The sequence below is a fragment of the Callorhinus ursinus genome, unplaced genomic scaffold, assembly GCF_003265705.2.
Source record: "Callorhinus ursinus isolate GAN/ISIS: 27379988/994484 unplaced genomic scaffold, GSC_fseal_2.0 scaffold43, whole genome shotgun sequence".
In the NCBI taxonomy this organism is placed as follows: Eukaryota; Metazoa; Chordata; class Mammalia; order Carnivora; family Otariidae; genus Callorhinus; species Callorhinus ursinus.
In genome coordinates, this window is record NW_027397105.1 from 12,031,554 (window position 1) to 12,051,555 (window position 20,002).

Below are 20,002 nucleotides of genomic sequence, written 5' to 3' on the forward strand. Positions count from 1 at the left end.
ATGCTGTCTCTGAGATGGCACAGAGGGAGGATGGAGGAGACCACTTGGGGAAATGATGTTGGTGCAGACCAGAGGGGAACAGAAATTGGGGGGTGCGCAGCAGAAAGGAGGGGCTGGTGTGCAAGGGGCAGTGGAGAAGAGAGGGGAGAAGAAGGGGGTCATCTTGGAGGCACCACACGACCAGTACACCTGCTCCCTATCCCCTTTCTCGTGCCCTCTGCAGAGAGGTGAGAGGGAGAGAGGGGCAGGACTGGGCGACAGGCAAGGGGGTGCAGGTGCCTAGGCCACAGGCTCACCCGGTGGGGTGCAGAGGAGCATAGGCAGGTCCCACCGAGAACACCTGAAGTCTCAAGGTGTCCTGACCTTCCTATCATTCCCTACAGCGCCCCCCCCCCGCCAGGGACCCCAGTCTGGGCAGTGGGCTCAGGGCAACACTGCAGCCCACAACCCATGCCATCCCCATGCCATCAGAGCGTTCTGACCTCAAGGAACTGTCCGTCTGGGGGAGCAGGACACACCAGGTCACCGGGCATCCTGCGCAGCCCCTTCCCCCAACAGAGGGGGCAGGAGGACACACTGCCTTGTTGGAGGGGACGGGGAGGGATTTCAGGGCGCGTGGCAGAGGTAGGAGAGGGGCCTTTGTTCCGGGCAGCGGGAACAGCTTCTGAAAGACAAGGGAGGTGAGGCAGAGAGGCATGGGGCCGGGGGGGGGGTGTGTGGCTCTGAGAGGTCACCCTGAACGCCCTCCGGGGCACCTGGCACACACTGAGCGACCACCACTATTGTTGGTGCAGAGCGGGTGGCGCGGGCCGGGTCAGGGGGCGGCGGCCGGCCCGAAGGGCCTTGAATGCCAGGCCAAAGATGGCCCCGGGCTGGGCGGCCGGCGGCGGCCGCGGGGCCGGAGGGAGCGCCGAGGCCGCGGGCCGAGCAGGTCCCCGCCGAGGCCGGGCGATAAATTAATTCAATGAACCTGCCACGCCAGCCTCTCCGACCTCGCGCGGCGCTGCGAGGATGAGCGGGGCCGGGCGGCGGGCCGACCGGGGCAGGCGCGCCCGCCGCTCCCTCCCTCCGTCCCCTCCCCGCCGGGCGCCGTTTTCCAGGTAATTAAGGCCGTCCGGGCGGGCGCGCAGCTGCTTCGGCGGCCGGCCGCGCCTCCGGCCCGGGCAGGTGCAATTAAACCCGCGCGTTCGCGGCCATTAAGCATTAATGCAGCTCATTAGCATAAGAACGAGAAAAGGCTTTGATGGCGGCAACCCCGCAGGGGCAGCGGGCGAGCGCCGGAGGGGCGGCGGGGTGCGGCCTCCCGAGCCCCGGCTACAGGGCGCTCCGCCTGGGAAGGGGCTTGGAGGCCTGGCCCCGCTCCCGCCCCGGGGTCCCAGGTTGGAGGGCTAGGGAGGAGGCCCACCAGCGAGGGTAGGGGGCTCCTTCCCAAAGGCACAGGTGGGTAAACTGAGGCCTGGAGGTGCCATGGGACGCACACAGGGGGTCCCACTACCTGGGAGCTAGGACCCAGGCCTCAGCGTGCAAGTGGTTCCTTTATTAATAATAATAGCAGTCAACACTTAAGCCCTGTTTCTAAGCACTTAGCGGAAGTTCCGCCCCCTCCGCCCAACTCCCCCCAACCCCAGGAGCTAGTGGGTACTTATAATTGTGATCCCCCATTCTACAGAGGAGGGAACTAGGGCTTGGAGACGGACTGGAATTTACCTCCGGTCCCAGGGCTGGTAAAAAGCCAACGGGAGGGGGCGCCTGGGTGGCTCAGTTGGTTGGGTGTCTGCCTTCCGCTGGGGTCATGATCCCAGGATCCTGGGATCAAGCCGGGCATCAGGCTCCCTGCTCCTCCGGAGGCCTGCTTCTCCCTCTCCCACTCCCCCTGCTTGTGTTCCCTCTCTCGCTGTGTCTCTCTGTCAAATAAATAGATAAAATCTTAAAAAAAAAAAAAAAAAGCCAACAGGAGTATTTGAACCTGGGCAGTCTGGCTCCTGAGGCTGGGCCCATGACCAGGAAACCACACTGCCACTGTGACACAGACAGAAGGGGTGACCAGGGAGGGGTGGGAACTGTGGCTAGGTGGAGGCTGTGTCATCCCACCCCAACTGGGTGTCAGACCGTAGAAGCCCGGGTCACCAGTCATGGCCTTGGGGGAAGCAGGTTGTAATAATCTGGAGGAGTGGTAAACTGGAAACTGGGGGTGAAACTCACTGGCAACTTGGTTTTCTTCCCCCCAAACACTGGTTGGGCCTTCAAAATGGGTCAGGGCCAGATGTGGCCAGACGACAACGAGTCTGCCACTCTGGTCTAACACCTGGCAATTCACAGGCATTCCAGCAACACTAGAGCTGAGCAAAGGAACGAGTGAATGCAGGGAAACATGCCTCCCTCCACAATGTGGGGGGGGGGGGGAATCAGGGACTGATTCTCAGATTTCATCTCTTCCAGGCTTCCTTTGGCCCAGGAGGTGGCTCTGTGAGAGCAAAAGGGCTAAGACGAAATGGCAGGTGGGGCCCGAGGCAGCCTTGCTGTGCTGTGGCTCCCAGCGTCCCCTGGGGCAGTGCCTGGGGCATTCCAAAGTCAAGGTTGGTGCCGAAAGATGTCTTGAGGGCCCTGGTGGGGAAGGCAAAGAGCACAGGAAGAGGAGACACAGGCTGCCCGAGTTCCACTCAGAGGTGATGGAGCTAGAAGGAAACTTCTCGCCCCTGAGGAGCTCAGAGAACGGAGGCACTTGCCTGGGGCCACACAGCAGAACTCCCCTGACTCCTTCAGTCCTAGATGTGCCTTTAGCAGGTGTCCAGAGCAGCCTGCAGCCGAGGCACAGGACTCCTCTCTCCACGAGTAGCTCTTGCAACGTATTCTTCAAGCCTCTGTCTTGGCTTGTGATAAAGGTGCATTCCCATACATGAATGTATAATGACACCAATAATTTGATTATTCGATTCCTGTCCTTTCCCCCTTGGCCACACATCCCCAGGGCGGGGATTACAAACACCCAGATCACGGCTGATTTCAGTCCTGGATTGCAGTAGGCTTGCAGACATATCCGTCGACCAGATTAAGTATTATTACCGCAAGTAGTCACGATGCCAAAGAGAAACGCATGCCCGAGTGGGGGCTTTCTTGCCTCCTCAAGCCCTCAGACGTCCCCCAACCCTCCACACCTCCCACCACACAGCCGGCTCATGGATCTGGACAGGTCTCCATGCCTCCACAGGCAGGAGAGGGGCTCGGCCCCCTTCTTCCAACCTGACCCTGAGGCCAGCCCACCCCCTCAGCTGCCAGGCTGGCCTGCAAAGGTATCTGTCCCAGGGGACCCTCCGCTGCCTCATTAGGAAAGTAGTGACAGATGCATTAGCTGTTAAGGGTGTGTGTGTTGGGGGGGGGGGTGCTGAGGGCTGTCACAAGGCTGAGGAAAACCAAACGCCTGCCACTTCCTGGGCCTCTGGGCCCCAACTGTGCCAGGGGCTGGGGCTGGGGAAGGGACAGAGACAATGGTCCAAGTACAGAATCTCCCCCTGGGACTCACCCTTGGGTCTCAGGGCCCAGAGCAGAGATCTTACAGTCATTCCTTGCTATTCTTGCTGCCTGCCTTCTGGCTGGACTCCACTCACTGACTGATCCTTGACAAAACCCTGCCTCCTCTGCCTGGGCCGTTACAGCTCCGAAGCTCTGTGTGAGAGGAACTCAGGGGCCTGGGAACCCACTCCCATGTAACAGAAGAGGAAACTGAGGCCCACAGAGCGGCTGCCCCAGAGCAGAGTACTAGAGCGGATGCTGGGCTCTGCATGAAGGTCCTGGCTTGGCCACTAACAGGCTGTGTGGCCTCTGGACCTCAGTTTCCCCATATGTGAAATGCAGGCCTGGACCACAGTGACCCTGGAGTTTCCTCTGACCTCTAAGCCAAGGTCAGGGAAGGCCCAGTTCTGCTGGAAGAGGGTCAGGGATTACCAGTGTCCCTTCAGCCGCCAAAGCCAGTCCTTCCTGGGGCCGGAGGAATAGCTACACACCGGGGTCACCGAACTCAGATTTCCCCGGGGCACTGAGTTCCGCCCAGCAACCCAGTCAGTGACCACTGCCTCTACCACTGATAAAAAGCAGGTGGGAAAAGTCCTATACCACACTCCACAGGCACACAAGAACAGGCCTCACACCACAGGATATACACACCAACAAGAAGACAGACACTCAGCCACATACGCAGGTCCCCTGCCCACAAACGCAGACATACAAACCACACACACAGGGGAGCACAGCCCCCCGCCCCCATTGTACCACTACACACGGGTACCCAAGATGTGCTCACACAAACCAGCCCCCTCAGCTCATTTCTCCAGCCCAGACACACACACACGCACACACAGACACACACAGACACACACACACACCACACACACACGTTGGTCCCAGTCACAAACACAGACACCCCCACTCTACGCACAAATCACACACACGCAGGCACACACTTAGCAACCCAACACAGACAGACTCATACGCGTGCCCGGATGTAGCAGCCACGGGCGAACCATCCCCCCCCTCCAGGTGGAGTACCCCCCCATCAATGGACACGACCACATGCTGCCCACACAGGCCCCCAAGCCCAGGGACACACACAGATACACACCCATCTTGCCACTTGGTTAAATTCCACATGGCAGGCGGTGCCCAGCCCAGAAGAGAAAATCCAGATAAATAAATCATGTTCAGAGCATCAATCTCGGCCCCAACCTGGCTGCCTCCTTGCTGCAGGTAAAGTGAAACAGGTCTTAAATATTTTATAAATGAATAAACCTGTTAAGAGATTATAATTTACAGGGCCACTGGCTGTAGGCTCACAACAGCCCTCCCACACCTTTTCATTTTGGAGAGCACGTGGTGGTGGGAGGGTGACCACTGGGGCATGATGTCTGGTGCCCCACCCGCTGCCCTTCTGCCAGGGGTGTTATTCCCAGGGAAAGGGGCATTCTGTGATTTTCCATCCACTAAATTCAGCTGCTGCTCGGAGACAGGGCCCTGCATTCTCTTGTCTCTTCAGCTCCCCCCCCCCCCGCCCCTCAAGCCTTGGATGCCTTTTAAATGCCAATCCATCCCTGGCAACTGTGATTTTTCCAAGGCCTGTTTCACACAGGCCTTGGATGTGTTAGAACTGAACCGTTCAGGAATGGGGAAGAAGAGAAGGCCTGGCAGCAGGGATGAGTGGGGGCAAGGAGAGTTTGTAGCTAAGCCTGAGGGGCACCTGGGCATAGGGAGGCTGTGCCTGGTGCCAGGCCCGCATGCCCCCAGGGAGAGGCAGAGGAGCTTAGAGCAGCAAAATGACTCCTAGGACGTAGAGAGGGAACAGAAGGTGGGTTCCAGGACCAACAAAGGGTTTCTGGGTCTGAGCATAGCTCAGGCAAAGGCGAAATGGAGGAGGAATGGAATGAGGCTGAGGTCCGAGCCTTCACTGCAGCCCCAGGCAGCTGGGGCCAATTAAAGCCCCTTGCTGCCGGGACCTGAATCCCAGCTGGGGCCACGAGTCTTCAGTGTCCCTGAGCAGGCTAGGTGGCCTCCTGGACCCTCAGCTAGCAGGACCCCCTGGCCCCAGCTGCTGCTTTTATCAGAGGTTAGTGGCAACGAGGAAGGGCTCCTGAGGGTCTACACGTGGAGAGAGGTTGAGCAAAGTCAGAAAGGGATCTAGCCCTGCTCTTTTCTGAAGCTCTCACAAGAATGTGGTTCCGGTTCTCTCAAGACTCCCACAGACTCGGGGGAAAAAGGAGAATGTTACACGACATTAAGTGAGAAAAGCAGGATATCAAAGGGTACACACAGGAGGAACGACGGCATGCTTAAACAACAAAAAACCCCGTGAACAGGGGGCGAAGTCAAATGTGGCTGCCTTTGGAGACTGGGAGTATGGGTGAATTGTTTTTCTTTTAACTTGTCATATGTTCCAAAAGTCTGTAATAAGCCTGTCCTCCTTTTATAGTGAGAGAAAAACCCCACCAAGGGCCTTCCAAAACCAAATATATAGAATGGTCCCGTATTTTACATTTACTTATCATATATTCTTTATCATGTCTAGGAAAAAAATGTTGACAGTGGTTATGTAGGGGTAGGGGTAGAAACACGGGATTTTTACTTATTTGTTTAACCCTATATTTAGGTTTTTCTAAATTCAACAAAGGAACATGATGATTTCGTTAAAAACAAAATGTTTAGGACGGGGAAGTTCTTTTGGATAGGGAGCCTGAGCCCCTTCCTGTTGCATCTGAAAGCCCTTTCTCACTCTCCCTGAGCGTGTGTGCACCGCGTGAGGCTTGAGAAAGGCCAAGGGATAGTTGCTCAACAGGCACACAGCCTCCCAAGACCTAAAGGCTGGCATTACCTTTTGCTGTCTGCCCAATCCAGGTAGGAGGGGACAGAGGGTCGGCTGAGTCGGTGCCTCTGAAAAGACTGGGGGGACAGAAGGCGGCCCTGGAGTGACGGGTCCGGGACTTAAGGCACTAGAAGGAAGGAGGGGTGGAGGAAGGGCTGGGTTGGCAGCAAAGTTCCGGAAGGGGCTGCCCCCAGGGCAGGCGGGGTGCCCGGGCTCCGGAGGTAGGAATGTGTCTCCCGGCCAGGCAGCCCGATGGCTGCCAACTAGAGGAGCGCCGCGCTCCTGGGCTGGAGGGAGGCCGTCTGGGTGGCAGCGTCCAGGCTTGGACGCCGTGCTGTGTGGTGGGGGTGCCTTCCTGGCCCCTCCTCTCTCTGGCCCTTGGTCGGGAGGTAGGCCCGGCTGGCCCACGGGGAGCACCAGCGAAGGACAGAGTTGGAGGCCCCGAGCCTGCTGCTCCGGGACAGCGTGGCCTGGAGGCCCGGCCCTACTTTCAACGACTTCCCTGCCCAGGAGCCGGGCCCCAGGAGGCGCTTCCTGCCGCCGCTGATGTGCGGTTGCGGGACTCTGTGAGCAGAGCCCGTCCCGAGGCTAACCCGCACAGGATCCGGTCGCAGAGCGAGCCTCGAGCCGCAGCGCCCGGATTGGAAGCCAATGCCCACGGCCCCGGGTTCCCGGAAAGACACGGGCTCCGCGCGGGGGCGGGGCCTCGGCCGCCCCGCCCAGCGGCCCCGCGGAGCACGCCGGGACGGGGCGCTGCCATGGCGACGGGAGCGGGCCGCCCCGCCTCCCCCGCCCCCCCCCCCCCCCGGCGCGGCCTCCGCGCCGCGAGGCTCCCGACCCCTCCCGGCGTCGCCGGCCCGCCGGCCGGGGCTTGTCAGGCCGGACGCCGCGGAGGAGGCCCCGGCGCGGCCAAGATGGTGGGCGCCGCGGGAGGGGAGCGGAGGGGAGAGGAGGGGAGGGCAGGAAGCGCGGGCGTTTGCCCTCTCGCCGCCCCCTCTCGAGGTTGAGGAGAGGAGAGGAAATGGCCCCGGAGGCGATAATCGAGCTGCCAGTGTGTCTGGCCTGACAGCTCCTACCTAAGCCTCCCTCCCCCCGTGCCCCCCCAGGCCTGCCCTGCCCCCAGAGGCGGGCCGAGCCGGGGCTGCCCGCGCTAGGATCCAGAATTTGCCACCCCCACCAAACGCCCCCTCAGCCTGTCCGAAAGAAGGCCCTTCCCCCAGCCTAGTGCGCCTCCACCTCCCGGGCAGGGGGCAGCGTTTGGTTCCCCAGGCCTGGGGGCCTGCGATGCCAGCTCTACCCGCCTACACCCCAGGCATCTGTTACTGGACAGCAAGAACCTGTTTCCCCTCAGCATGGCTGCCTTCGAAGCCGTCAAAGCGCCCGAGGCTCTGAGCAGCCCTGCCAGCCCTCCCTGGAGACCCAGCTAAGCTGACAACTCCCCGGGGAGCCCCTGAGCCCCTCTTACCCTGTGTTCTCCCAGCAACAATAGGGGACCAGAGTAGGATGGGCACTCACACTGACTGGGCCCGGCCAGTCGGGCCAGATGACTTATCTTCCCGAGTCCTGCATGTGAGTGACTCTGCCCAGGTTCCGTGGGCAAACAAGCCCAGAGCTGTTAAGGAGTGAAGTGGCAGAGCTGGGACTCAGCCAGGCTGTGACTCCGGACGCCTGGCCACACACAGTGGCACTCCCTGCTCCCTGGCCGCCTAGCCTGGGCTGGTCCAGCCGCCTATCTCTGGCCCAGAGCAATGGCCTGGCCTCCCGGTCCCTCCTCCTCCCCACTACCACAGGCCTGGCTTCCCTTCTGAGACGCCAATCTGCAGCCACACAAAGCCCTGTTTGTTTGCTTTCTCTGCTGCTCCCCCTGGATCCGATGTCTTTCTCTGCTACCTGCCGGCCTGGCTTCCTCTCCAAGCTGCCCTCCCAGCCAGCTGAAGGGAAGGGGGTGGGGGGGCGGCCATTCCAGCAAGCCCTGCCTCACAGCCACCCCAGCATTCCTGGAATCCACCTCCCCGGTGCCAGGGCACCCAGCTGGGGCAGCCTGACCCACAATGGTTTTGCAGCCCCCTTGCTGCCTCTCAGAATGTAGGGTGCCAGCTAGGTGCAACAGGAAAGATGCCTGCAGCCAGGGGCTGGGGCAGGGGGAGGGGAGCCCCGGAGGCCCAGCCAACCTCCTCTCTCCTTTTGTGAGCAAGGCTTGTTTTGTTCGTCAATCAGGAAGGCAGCCCCTGACTTCCCAGCAGCCCACGGGCTGCCAGGAGATAAGGAGAGGAATGGGGCCAGGAGGGCTGAATTGGAGGAGGCAGAGGGACACCCTGGTTTTACGGCCCTCCCCCACCCCTCACTCTTTCTGGGGGTTCCTGGGTATCCCAGGCTCTGGGATGAGGGCTTACAGGCTGCCCTGGGAGCCTTACGTGGTAGGTGCCCTCTCAGTGCCCACCCTGGGCAGGTGCCTGAGCAGATCCCTCTGCGTGGTGGGCACCCCAGAGTGTGTAGCCTCGGGCACCCTCTGCAGTGTCTTGGGAAGCCTCATCAGCCTGAGCTGAAACAGGGCTTTCACAGGCAAAGAAAAATAAACACCCGCATTCCACACCACCTTCTCTACCTGCAGAGTGGGGGCTGCCCTCTCTCCCCGTTCAAATAAAGAAACCCAATACTGATACTGCACAAGATCTAACAATCTCTCCCGGTTCCCTCTACCCAGGCCTCTTTTATTGTACCCTGCCACACTGGGTGGCCCTGGGCAGGTCCTAACCTCCCCGGGCCTCCCTCTTCCCCTTCCTGTCCCCTCCGTGCAGAGTTTAACCCCTACAGCAACTCAGGATAAAGGCATGATTGTGCCCGCTTGACAAATGGCAGGAGGCTCCAAGAGAGAAAGCCACAGAGACAAACTGCCCCAGACAGGATTTAAGTTCATTTCTGTCTGACTCCAAGCCCTAAAAACTTCCCACCGGGTTGCAGTATCATTTCACAGCCAGCGATTCTCTGCCGACTGGATGAGTGGCCACCATGAGGAGGTGAACGAGGAGCAGGTTAGAGCCAGCAGATGCCGTCTCCAATCTCAGTGTCGCCACTTGGTTGCTGTGTGACCTCAAGCGGGTCACTTAACCTCACTGAGCTTCAGCTTCCTTGAGAATCCGTACAAGGCAGTGGCTAAGGCTTAGAGAGGACAGACCACCCAATGCCCACGAAAATTGCAGGCACTCTTTAAATGATGGCTTTTCTCTGTGATCCCTTTCAGCATCCAGAGAGACAGGCGTCCATTTCTTAGAGGAACCAGACCTCTCCCACCTCTGCTCTCACCCATCCGGCCCTGCTGCCGGTCGTCCCCCCAGGTCACTGTCTCTGGCCCTCTGGCTAAGGCCAAGGGGCTTCCAGGCTGAGCTCCCCAGGCTCCCGTCCTGCCCAGGAGACCAGGGCCTCTCTGTTTAATTAGCCAGGGCGAGGGCCCCAGGGGACAATGTCACCCTAAGGGAACAAAGCCAGCTCCGTCCACATCCTGCTGGACTCAAGAAAAGAGAACCACTCAATTAAGTCTGATTTGCCAAAACGTCTGTTTTTAGTGCTATTTTGGGCCATGGTGGGGATTTTCTGTGCTTGTCTCAAAGGTATCCTAAACCAGATTCCTTCCTACCTCCCCCACCCCTACTGTGTTTGAAATGAAAATACGTTCTTCCTCCTCTCTCTTTCCTTTTTCCTGCCTCTCTTTCCCACCTATCAGAGGGATGCAAATGAGAGAGAGGGTGGAGGCTGGGCCTCCGCGGGAGGACAGCTCTCCCGCCCCCCCCCCACCCCCGCCCCACTAGGCCTGGGCAGGGCCCCTCGGCTCAGACCCCAAAGTACAGTGCACTGGAGTTGTGGTTCCCTCAAACCAGGCTGCTGAAGGTGAGAGTTCCTTATGGGCCTTTATCTTCCCCCCCCCTCTGGGGGCCCCCCCCCCCCCCGCGGCTTGATCATTTTCTGCTGTCTCCGCAGACACACTCGGGTTGTCTGCCTCTGAGCTTTTGCTTGGGCTGTGCCCTGTGCCTGCAAAGACTTCCCCCAAGGTCTACTCCTCCCTGCACTTTACCTTCTTAGCTTGCAGCACAATGACGATTAACCCCACATCTATGCAATCATGTCTTTAACGGCTGCCCATCTACCAGACTGGAAGCTTCCAAAGGACAGGGGCGGCATCTGCTCGGCCGGTACCGATTCTCCAGGGCAGGCGGTCAACCTCCCTTGGCACCAGTGACATTTTGGGCCAGATAATGTGTTGTGGGGGTTATTTCCGTGCACCCCAGCATGTCCATCAGGATCCCGAGCCTCTACCCACTGGACACCAGTACCTCCCCAGTTGAGACAACCAAAAATGTCTCCGGACATGGCCCACCTGTCTCCAGAGGGTCAAACTCACCCCCAATGGAGAACCACTGCTTTAAGCCTGGCACAGTGCCCTCCCAAAGTGAATGAACGCAGGACTCCTCCTCCCTCCCCCCAAGAGAACAGGTGGTTTTTATTTTCTCTTTACCTCTTACCATCATCTTGTACAGATTTAATTTGCCCTATCAGACCAGAAGCTTCCAGAAGACAGGGCCATGTGACCTCAGCTGTATAGCAGTGCTGACTGCCCATAACTATTCGCTGGAAGAATAACTCTCAAAGCCTCAGAGAGCAGCAGCCTGAGGCCTAGTTCTGGCTCCCCCTTCCTCTCTGCCCTGGATTACAGTGTGACTTTGCTACGCTAGCTAAACTTCTCTGGGTGTCCGTGTCTCTCCAGTCACTGTAACAATTCTTTGTCCCATGGGGCTCGTGGAAGCCCCCCAGAAGAATCTTTCAGGAGGGTTTCAATTCACATTTACATTTTCTGAGAATTTTTCTTATTACAAATAGGTGACACTGATTCACCATTTTGCCATGTGCCAAGTACAGCTAAGTGCTTTAGGGGCACCATCTCATTTAAAACTCTTCTTAAAAACAAAACTATGGAGTAGGTACTATTATTTTCAGTTCTTGATCAGGGAGGAAATCGAGGCTCAGAGCGCTGGAGGGAGCTGCTTAAGGACCCCCAGATGTGGTCTGGCGGCCTCTGGCGCCTGAGGATGCCTCAGTCAGCAAACGCTGTTAGCGTCCATACTTGATCCTGAAATCTTTCTTAGTCTGCAGCCTGCCTTTCCCGGTGAAGAAGGCCCTTGCAGGGCCTCCCTACCCTTAGGCCTTACCCGCTGAGCTCCCCTGACAGAGAAAGAGCTCTGGGTCACCATGGAAGGGTCCAGCAAGGCCCAGAGGTGGCAAGCACTGATTCAAGCAGTCGGCCTGTCTCGGTGGGGCTGGGAGGGGCGCCTGCCACTCCCTTTCCTTTCCTTCCCTTCCAGGGTGTCATCCCTCCCAGGAAAGCCCTGGCTGGGACACACTTCCCCCAGCACAGAGCCCTTCTCTGAGATTCTTCAGGGCACGAAGCAAAACCAGTAAGGAGGATCCATTCTCTAGCACCTTCTCTGTACCAGGCGCTGGTGTCAGTCTTTTATGAGCATTAACTCATTAACTTGCCCAACGATCCTCTGGGCTAGGTGCTATCACTTTCTCCATCTTACAGGTGAGGCAACTGAGCAAGGGAAATCAGGAACTCGTCCAGGTTAGTAAGCGGCCGAGCCGGGATCTGAACCCAGGCGGCTAAGCTCCAGGTACCAGTGCTCAGCCACAATGCCACGGTTATCAGAGATGCCGCGGCTGTGTTCCCAGGCCCCTGCGGGGCCACAGGGCCTCCATCTGTGATTTGGGAAGGAGCGTGTGGTGACCCGGCCACATCCGCTGCCGCCGAAGTCACGAGGTGCCAGAGGCCTTCTTGGGGGTCCACCCCCCAGCACTGGGACAGAAGCTCTGGCCAGGAAACTCTCCTTCTCACCTGCCCCGCTTGGCTTTGGCCCGTGTGCCGGCCGGGAAGGCTTAGAGGTACAAAGCTGCCATCGATTCCATGTGCAAGGCCCCGTCAGCAAGAAGAGGAATGGCCACGTGTGGTGTGTGTGATCCGGAGGGGCCGCGGATGGTGCCCATTTGAAAGGTGGGGGTATGGAGCCTCAGAGAGGGCAGTCCGTAGCCGGACTGTACCCAGGCTGGCCTAACCCCAAGTCCAGAAACTCCTCGCTTCCCAGATCCTAAAACACCCCGACCCCGGCACCACAGTTAAATGCGTGCAGAAGTGAATGCTCCCACCTCCGATGGGACAGGGAGGTGACAGGCCTTGAGCAGCAGTTGGAGCTAAACCTTTTCCTGATTCTGGACCGGTGCTTCTCCTCCCCCATGGTGTTGCCCTGTGCACAGTCTCCAAGAAGGGGACTCGAGGAAAGGGGGCCCACGCTCCGCTCCAGTCTGCAGGTCCTCCCTCAAGACCCCCAGCCTGGGGCCTGTCCCTGTTCTGTCAGCTCTCTCCACTCAGTTCCCTACTTTCTTAGCCCTGAGCTGGTGACGCCCCCAATTTACAGCTGAGACCGAAGCCTAAGGGCAGAGGGGAGATGTCCCCACAACTCCTAACGGGTGGCTCCCAGTGCCCTCCCCCCGACCCTGGCTCGCTGCCTCCGTTTCCCCACACAGGACTCGCTCCTGCCCCTCCATGGCACCCCAGGAGCCTGCTCCCGAGCCTGATCACTTCGTAGAGAAAGTGGGTGTTCACTGCCCACCTGGCCCTTGGACTTCGAGGGCCCGGAAGGCCAGACCACATGCGGGTTCGTCTCTGGGGCCCAGGGTGAGCATGGGGCTGAGGGCGAAAACCCGAGGGGGTGTCTGCTGAGGGAAGGAAGGAATGTTCAGTGTCAGAGCCCTAGTACTCCTGGGTATTTCCTTCCCTGATTCTCAGCATACTATTTAGCAAGAAGAGCATCTCCTTCCCTCCTCCCTCCACGTTTCCCTCTCCACCTCCCTTTCGCTCCGTCCCTCCCTCCCTCTGTCCTACCACCACGCAGGCACTGTTCCCTTGGGTTCAAGAACCAGCAGAACAAAATCTCTCCTTTGCCAGCAGAGCCCCAGTCTTTGCCTCCAGCCCCTGGCACTCACCCTCCCTGTCCCCTCCCCTCCCGCCGTGTCACATTCCAATCTCGGATCCCCAGTGACCCACCCAGGCACAGGGCACAGCTCTGCCTCACACAGTCTCTTCAATCCCCGGGGAAACAGGATGAGCCAGTTTCTCCCCAGCCCCCTCGGGGAGCAGCCTGGGGGTGCTGGGCCCCTCTCTGGCCTCACTTGTCTCTCAGAAGTCGGCCAGAACAGAATCCTCTGAGCAGGGCCCTGAGAATCTGCAAAGATCCCACGGGCGGGCGGCTGCCGGGGATCTCAGGGGCCCACACAGGGGCCCGCAGAAACCGTGTCGGGGCTCTCACCCGGCCCTGCGCACCTAGCCCTCCCTGCCAGGAAGCATTTTCAAGCGTCTCCCTAGTTCCAGGCCTCGCCCTTGGCACTGGGGCCAGGAGAGGAGGGAGGTGTGCTCTCGGGCCTAGATGCTCCAGCCTTGTGGGCAGGACAGACACTGACAGAATTACCGATAATGTCATGATAAATGCTATGGCTAGGCCGCGGGTATAGACAAAGGGAGATGACTCAGTCTGCCTCACAGGTCAGAGCAGGAGGACATAGGACGTCTGTTTTGGTCTTGGGAGGCAGGGAGGAAGGTGAAGGGCATCCTAGGTGGAAGCGGCAGGCACACGTACACACGGCCGAATGCTGGGGAGAAGGCTTCCGTGGGACCCAAGGGGAAAGCAGGGGCTTGAATGGGGCAGGGCAGGTGGAGGGCACCAGAAGGGGCCCCTGCCGTGGGGGAAGGACCACGGGCTGGACCTGTATTCAGAAGGTAGCAGGAGCCCCTGGAAGCATCTGCTACGGTTAAGAAAGATCACTCTGGTAGTGATCCCAAAAGATCGCTCTGGCCCACGCTGGGAGGGGGCAGGATGGAGGCAGGGAGGCCAGGGAGGCCCCAGTAACAGCCCAGCCTCTTCCGTCATCATTCTTTCTGAGGTAGTTCCTCCCCTCTTGGCCACGGGACACGCGCCACGTCCGTTCCAGCCTCCAAACACTTGCTGGAGTGTTCCCTCCACCAGGAATGCGCCTCTTGTTCTTACTTGCCGGTGCTTGAAGCACCTGCTCCAAGCCCCCTCTTCCACGAAGCCCCTGCCTCTCGACTCTGGTCGAGACGGAATCCTAAAGCTCAAGTCATCTGTCCCACCCGTAATGGAAGGGAATTATACACAGTCTCCCTCTGCTCTTCTCCGCCTGGACGAGTCTTCCCAAAGATGCTGCCCTACACTCATGCCCTTATCATCTCCGTAACACCTACATGGTGCCTTCACAGGGGTGACCTGTTTCCTGCCCGAAACCTGGCTCAAGCTCCCATGACAATGCTGGTTCCCTTGGGTATTATCTGGCTCTCAGTCACCCACTGGGCTGTGACCTTTCTGGAGGCAGGTGCACGAAGCACAGGAGCTCAGAAATGGTGGGTCCTTGGAAAATACCTGTTCCCTTGGGGCCAATGAGCCCAGGTACCTCTCCCACAGAAACCCTGCCCAGCGTCCGTTGCTCCACCCTGTCCCTCCCTGTGGAGTCACACATTCGAAAGTGGGGGGGGGCGGCATTCACCTCACAGCCACAGGTGGCCATTAAAAGCAACAAGATGGGCTGCCTGGGTGGCTCAGTTGGTTGAGCGTCTGGGTCGTGGGACTGGGCTCCACACCCAGTAGGGGAATGTGAGGATTCTCCCTCTCCCTCTCCCCTTCCCCTGCTTGCACGCTCTCTCTCAAATAAATAAGTAAAAGCAACACGATGCATGCATGGACTGCCATGGAAATAAACTAGTGCTAATAATGTTGATAGTGCCAACCGGCATTTAGCGGGACAAGTACTGTTCTAAGCTTTATGTGTTTACATGGACTAACTCATTAAACCTTCACTAGAGTCCTGTGAGGCCAGTACCCTCATTATGCCTCTGGGCAGACAGCACACAGAGACACAGAGAGGTAAGTAACCCATTCAGTGTGTGGCAGAGCCAGGAGCCTTGCCCTGGAGCACCTCACCCTGTGGTCTCCCCAAGACAAATGGAAAGGAGAAAAGAGTAAGAGCCCCCCCCCCACAAAAAGAGTAAGAGCCTGAGATGTATTCTCATTTGGGGTAAAAGAAAACTAAGTATGGGCATATATGATATATATATATATGTAAGCAAGTAGCAAAACCGTCTAGGAGAATACATTCAAACTCTTAACTGGGGTTACCTGTGGGGGGGGGTTGAAGAAGACACTTTTACTTTTACTCTCTATACTTCCGGGTTATTTGCATTTTTCACAATAAGAATGAATCCATGTGTTACTTGAGTAATAAAAAAGAGAGAACTTGTCAGGGCCTCAATTAATGTTTGTGGAATGAATAGAAGCCAGATTCATTTTGTAGACTGTTTTTTCAAACTCTGGGTATGACCCATTAGTGGATTGTGAAATCAATTTAGTGGGTTGCAACCAGTATTTTATTTTTTTTTAAGATTTTATTTATTTATTTGACAGAGACAGACACAACGAGAGAGGGAACACAAGCAGGGGGAGTGGGAGAGGGAGAAGCAGGCTTCCCGTGGAGCGGGGAGCCCGATGCGGCGCTCGATCCCAGGACCCTGGGATCATGACCTGAGCCCAAGGCAGACGCTTAACGACTGAGCCACCCAGGCGCCCCAACAACCAGTATTTAAAAAAAAAAAAAAAAAAACCCAAATAGGCTAGAACAGAAAGTATCAGCTCAGCAGACAAAGTAGAGGAAAGAGTTATTTCACTAAACTTTTGTTTCAGTTTTATATAGTGGTGGTGAAGAGAATTGTGACCTAAAATGTATTTCTTACTACAGGTTTCTGGCAGAGTTTGAAAGCCATCGGTCTAGACTTGGGAGTCTAAAAGGAATGGGGTAGGGGGAGGGCGCCTGCAAGGGCCTCCTGGTCCAGGGAAAGAGAGCTGGTGTTTCCGAGTGGGTGAGTTCCCTCCCTTTAGGAAGAAGCCAGAGGGGCCCCTGGCTCTTGGGATAAGTCCTATTCAGCTCACTCTAGAGTTGGCTTCTGGGGCCTGGGTCATCTCTTGATAACTCTGCTTCCTTCCAAACCTTTTTGCCTTTGAGAGCCTTCACCAGAGTTCTGGAATGGAGCCTCTCCCAGCCCAGAAGGTCTGTGCTCACTCTTCTGTGTCACCCAAAGCTCCTAGGGATGCTCCTGGGGTCCCATATACCCCCTCCGCTGTCAAAGGGTTGGGGTGAGAAACAAGATTCCTTTCCAGCTTCCATATCCCCAAAGCCACAACCCAGGGAAGCCTCTGGAAACACAGCTGTGTGGTCAATCGGGAGGGGCCTCCACGGAGTCCGCAGCGAGAGCTGCCCCCACCCTGGCTGAGCCTGACCTAGGCAGGGCAAGGTCTGTATGGAGGATGGGGTGGAGGAAGAGAAGCAGAGCCCCCAGCCTGGGGCTCCCACGGCGCCGGCGGCGCCTCCACTTCGGAGCTCGCCTAACCCACCCCCGCCTCCCCTCCCAGGGCAGCAGACAACTAAAAAAAGATAAAATAAAAAGAAGTAATTCCCCTGCTCTGACGTCAGCGCGAGGTTTTAACAGCCCGGCAGCGGCCTGAAACCGGATTGCAACCAGATGTAATGCCCTTGAATCCTCCACACACCGCTGCGTTGGAAAGAGAAATGAAGCGGGAGGGGGGTGAGGGGGGCGGCACTTTGGGTGGGAGGGAGCCGTGCGGGTCCCGCGTGGGTTCTTGAATCAGAGCCTGCTGAAAGCATGGCAAAGGCGCTGCGGGAGGGAGTGCTGCGAGCGGGGAAGCTCAGGGCCCGGGTCCGCCATTCAGGCGCGCTGCCTCCCCTCCCCCAGCCCCCCAATAGCGCATTGTTACACTCGGTTTTGTCCATTCGGAGCCGAAACCCCAGCGCTCCCCCGCACCCCCGCCCCACCGCCGCCCGATCGCGGGCTCCCATGAGGGCCCGGCTCGGGTCCGCACTCCGGCCCTCGGCGTGGATTTGAGGAGGACTAAGAGCCCCAAGAAGGGAAACGGGCTCGCTGGGAAGACGGGCGTCCCAGGAAGCTGGGGCCGCAGCGGCCTCGGGCCTGACTGATGTTTCGCTTCCCCTCCGCCCCTCCTCCGAGGTCCCCCGGCGCGACCGAGGCTCCAAATGTCACCCCCCGCGTCCTGACACCCCCTCGCCCCCGCCGCGCTCCGCGACGCCGCCCGACGCCCGGCCCCCGCGCCCTCCTCCCGGGACCCCTGCCTCCAAGGCGCGGGGGCCAGGGAGCTGGCCGGCTCGCCGCGGTGCGGGGACTCGGGGCTCGCGTGTCCGGCGCCCCCGACCGTGACGTCACCCCCGAAGGGCCCGTGCGCCCGGGGCCTGGCCGCGTCGGAGCTGCCCGGGCCTCCGGGGCCGCTTCCTGCCGGGTCGCGGGGCCTGCGCACAGGCCCGGGCGCCGCTGCCCGCGTGGGGGGCACCGCAGAGAGCCCCGCGCGCCCCATCTCCCCACGCCGGGCCCTCACCGCCCCTGGCGCCCTGCCTCCCGCGCGGTGCCGCACGCCAGGCCCCGAGTCCTACTCGCACAAGTCGGCTCCCCGCCCCCCCACCCCGGGCGCACTCACAAAGCTCCCCTCCCGCCCCGGCGCCGGGCGAGTGCCCCCCGCGTCCCCACGCCCCGCGCGGCAGCACTCCGGGCCACCGCGAACGCACAGCCCCCGGGCCACACGGACCGTCGCCGCTCGCGCCCCCCAGACGGCCATCCGGTGACCTCGCGCACCCCCACACCACACAAAGCCGTGACCTCGCGGACCCCCACATCCCCGGCCCGCGGCGCACTCGGCCCCCGAGCCCGCCTCCATTCCTCACCCTGCCTCGGATCCCGACGCCTCGCGCCGCCCCTGCCCCGGCAGCGCCCCCCGCGCCCCAGCGCTCGGTGCTCACCTCGGCGCCCGCGCTCACTCGGGGGCCCTGGGTCTGGCGCTGCGACTTCGCGGCCCGCAGGCCCGGGCGGCCATGGGGGTCAGGGCGCGGCGGCCCGGCCGGCCCGCGGCCAGGCAGGAAGGAGGGTGGGCCGCGGCGCCCCCTCCTCGCGCCGGCGCTCCGGCGGCGGGCAGGGCGGCCTGTTCGGCTCGCCTCTCGCCCTCGCCGCCGCCTCGCTCTCCGACTCGACTCTCCGAGCCCAGCCGCGGCGGGGGCGGCGCCCGGGGGCGCGGGGAGCCGGCGGCGCGGGGAGCGGGCCCTGGCCGCGCACCCGGCCGGGCCTGCCTGGTGTCCGCGGGTGCCGCGGGGAAATGCGATCCCCTCCGCACAGGAAGAGCCAACGGGCGGGCGGGCGGGCGACGCGCGGGGGGAGAAGGAGAGCGAGAGCGGGAGGAAAAAAGTTCCCGGGCGGCCTGGCTGCGCTCGCTCGAGGCCCCAGGCGCCAGGTGGGCCGTGCGCGCCCCGACAGCACCCCCTGGCGGCCCGCGCGCCCCACTGCGCGTCCCCCCGCCCGCCCGCCTGCCCGGAGGTGGCGGAGCGGGGGGGGGGGGGGGGGCGGGGGGGGGGGGGCGCCTTGCGTGCGATCCAGGTGGAGCCCTCCCAGACTCGCACGCCCCGCCCGGGGCCGGGGGACGCGTTGGGACCCGGGGACTGGGTGGGGGGCTGGAACCTCGGGCGGAGGATTTGGACTGGCATCCTGCCCTCAGATGCTTCCAGTGTCTGGCCTGGTTCCTAGGCCAGGCTCCCACGTTCACTCCACCATCAGCCGTCACTATTACCTCGTCTTTACGGTTTGGGAAACATCTTTTCAACTTCTAAACTCAATAGGCTGGACAGAAATTTCTCCACGTACTGGGTTCCCGGCACCTTGCTGGACGCTGGGGAATGAACAGAGACAAATGGTCTCTGCTGTCATGCTGACATCCTGTTGCGGACAGACAGACAGCAAACAAATGCTTACATACATAAAGAAGGTAATTTCAGGGAGTTAGGAGTTCTAGGAAGCAAATTAGCAGGTGAAGTGGCGGGTAGGGGCTATTTAGCTGGAAGTGAGAGAAGGAGGCCTATCTGAGCAGAGAACTGAATAGCAGGAAGGAAGCCTGCGGGGCGCAGAGCCCGGAGAAGAGCATTCCCAGCAGAAGGAACAGAAGTGCCGCGTGGAGAGGCCCTGAAACAGGGGAGAGCTTGGTGGATAAGGAGCCAGGCGAGGGCGCCTGGGTGGCTCAGTTGGTTAAGCGACTGCCTTCGGCTCAGGTCATGATCCTGGAGTCCCGGGATCGAGCCCCGCATCGGGCTCCCTGCTCGGCGGGGAGTCTGCTTCTCCCTCTGACCCTCTTCTCTCTCGTGCTATCTCTCATTCTCTCTCTCTCAAATAAATAAATAAAATTAAAAAAAAAAAAAAGAGCCAGGTGACCAGCCGACCAGCCGGAGGCACACTGAAGGCAGAACCGTAAGAGAAGACCTCCGTCTTCAAGGCTACAGAGGGCCTGGTGAGGAATTTGGATGCAAAGTTCTGGAGCTATGGGAAGGAAGCCATTGGCAGAGGGTACAAAAAGGAATATTGAATAAATGAGTGAGTGAATAAGTCTATGAACTTATAGGTTCCCTAAGCAATTGCTGCTCCAAGGCTTTGACTCACCAGGGCTCAGGCAGAAACCCACAGCCACCTGCTCTGGGAGAATGCCC

At 59.7% G+C, this 20,002-nt stretch overlaps 1 protein-coding gene across 4 annotated transcripts in view; it reads right to left on the bottom strand.

The window, feature by feature from the left end:
- The window catches only part of RAI1 (retinoic acid induced 1), a 118,205-nt gene extending 99,564 nt beyond the window's left edge, over positions 1-18,641 (bottom strand). Inside the window, exon 1 of one of the 4 annotated variants that reach the window (XR_012375034.1) lies at positions 18,278-18,641. The gene's annotated coding sequence lies outside the window, so the exon portion shown is untranslated. Of the gene's footprint in view, positions 1-7,811; positions 7,831-7,861; positions 10,044-18,277 lie in introns of those variants that run through there. The other 3 variants (XR_012375035.1, XR_012375037.1, XM_025864403.2) reach the window with 3 other exon arrangements.
- Between the last annotated feature and the right edge of the window lie 1,361 nt (positions 18,642-20,002).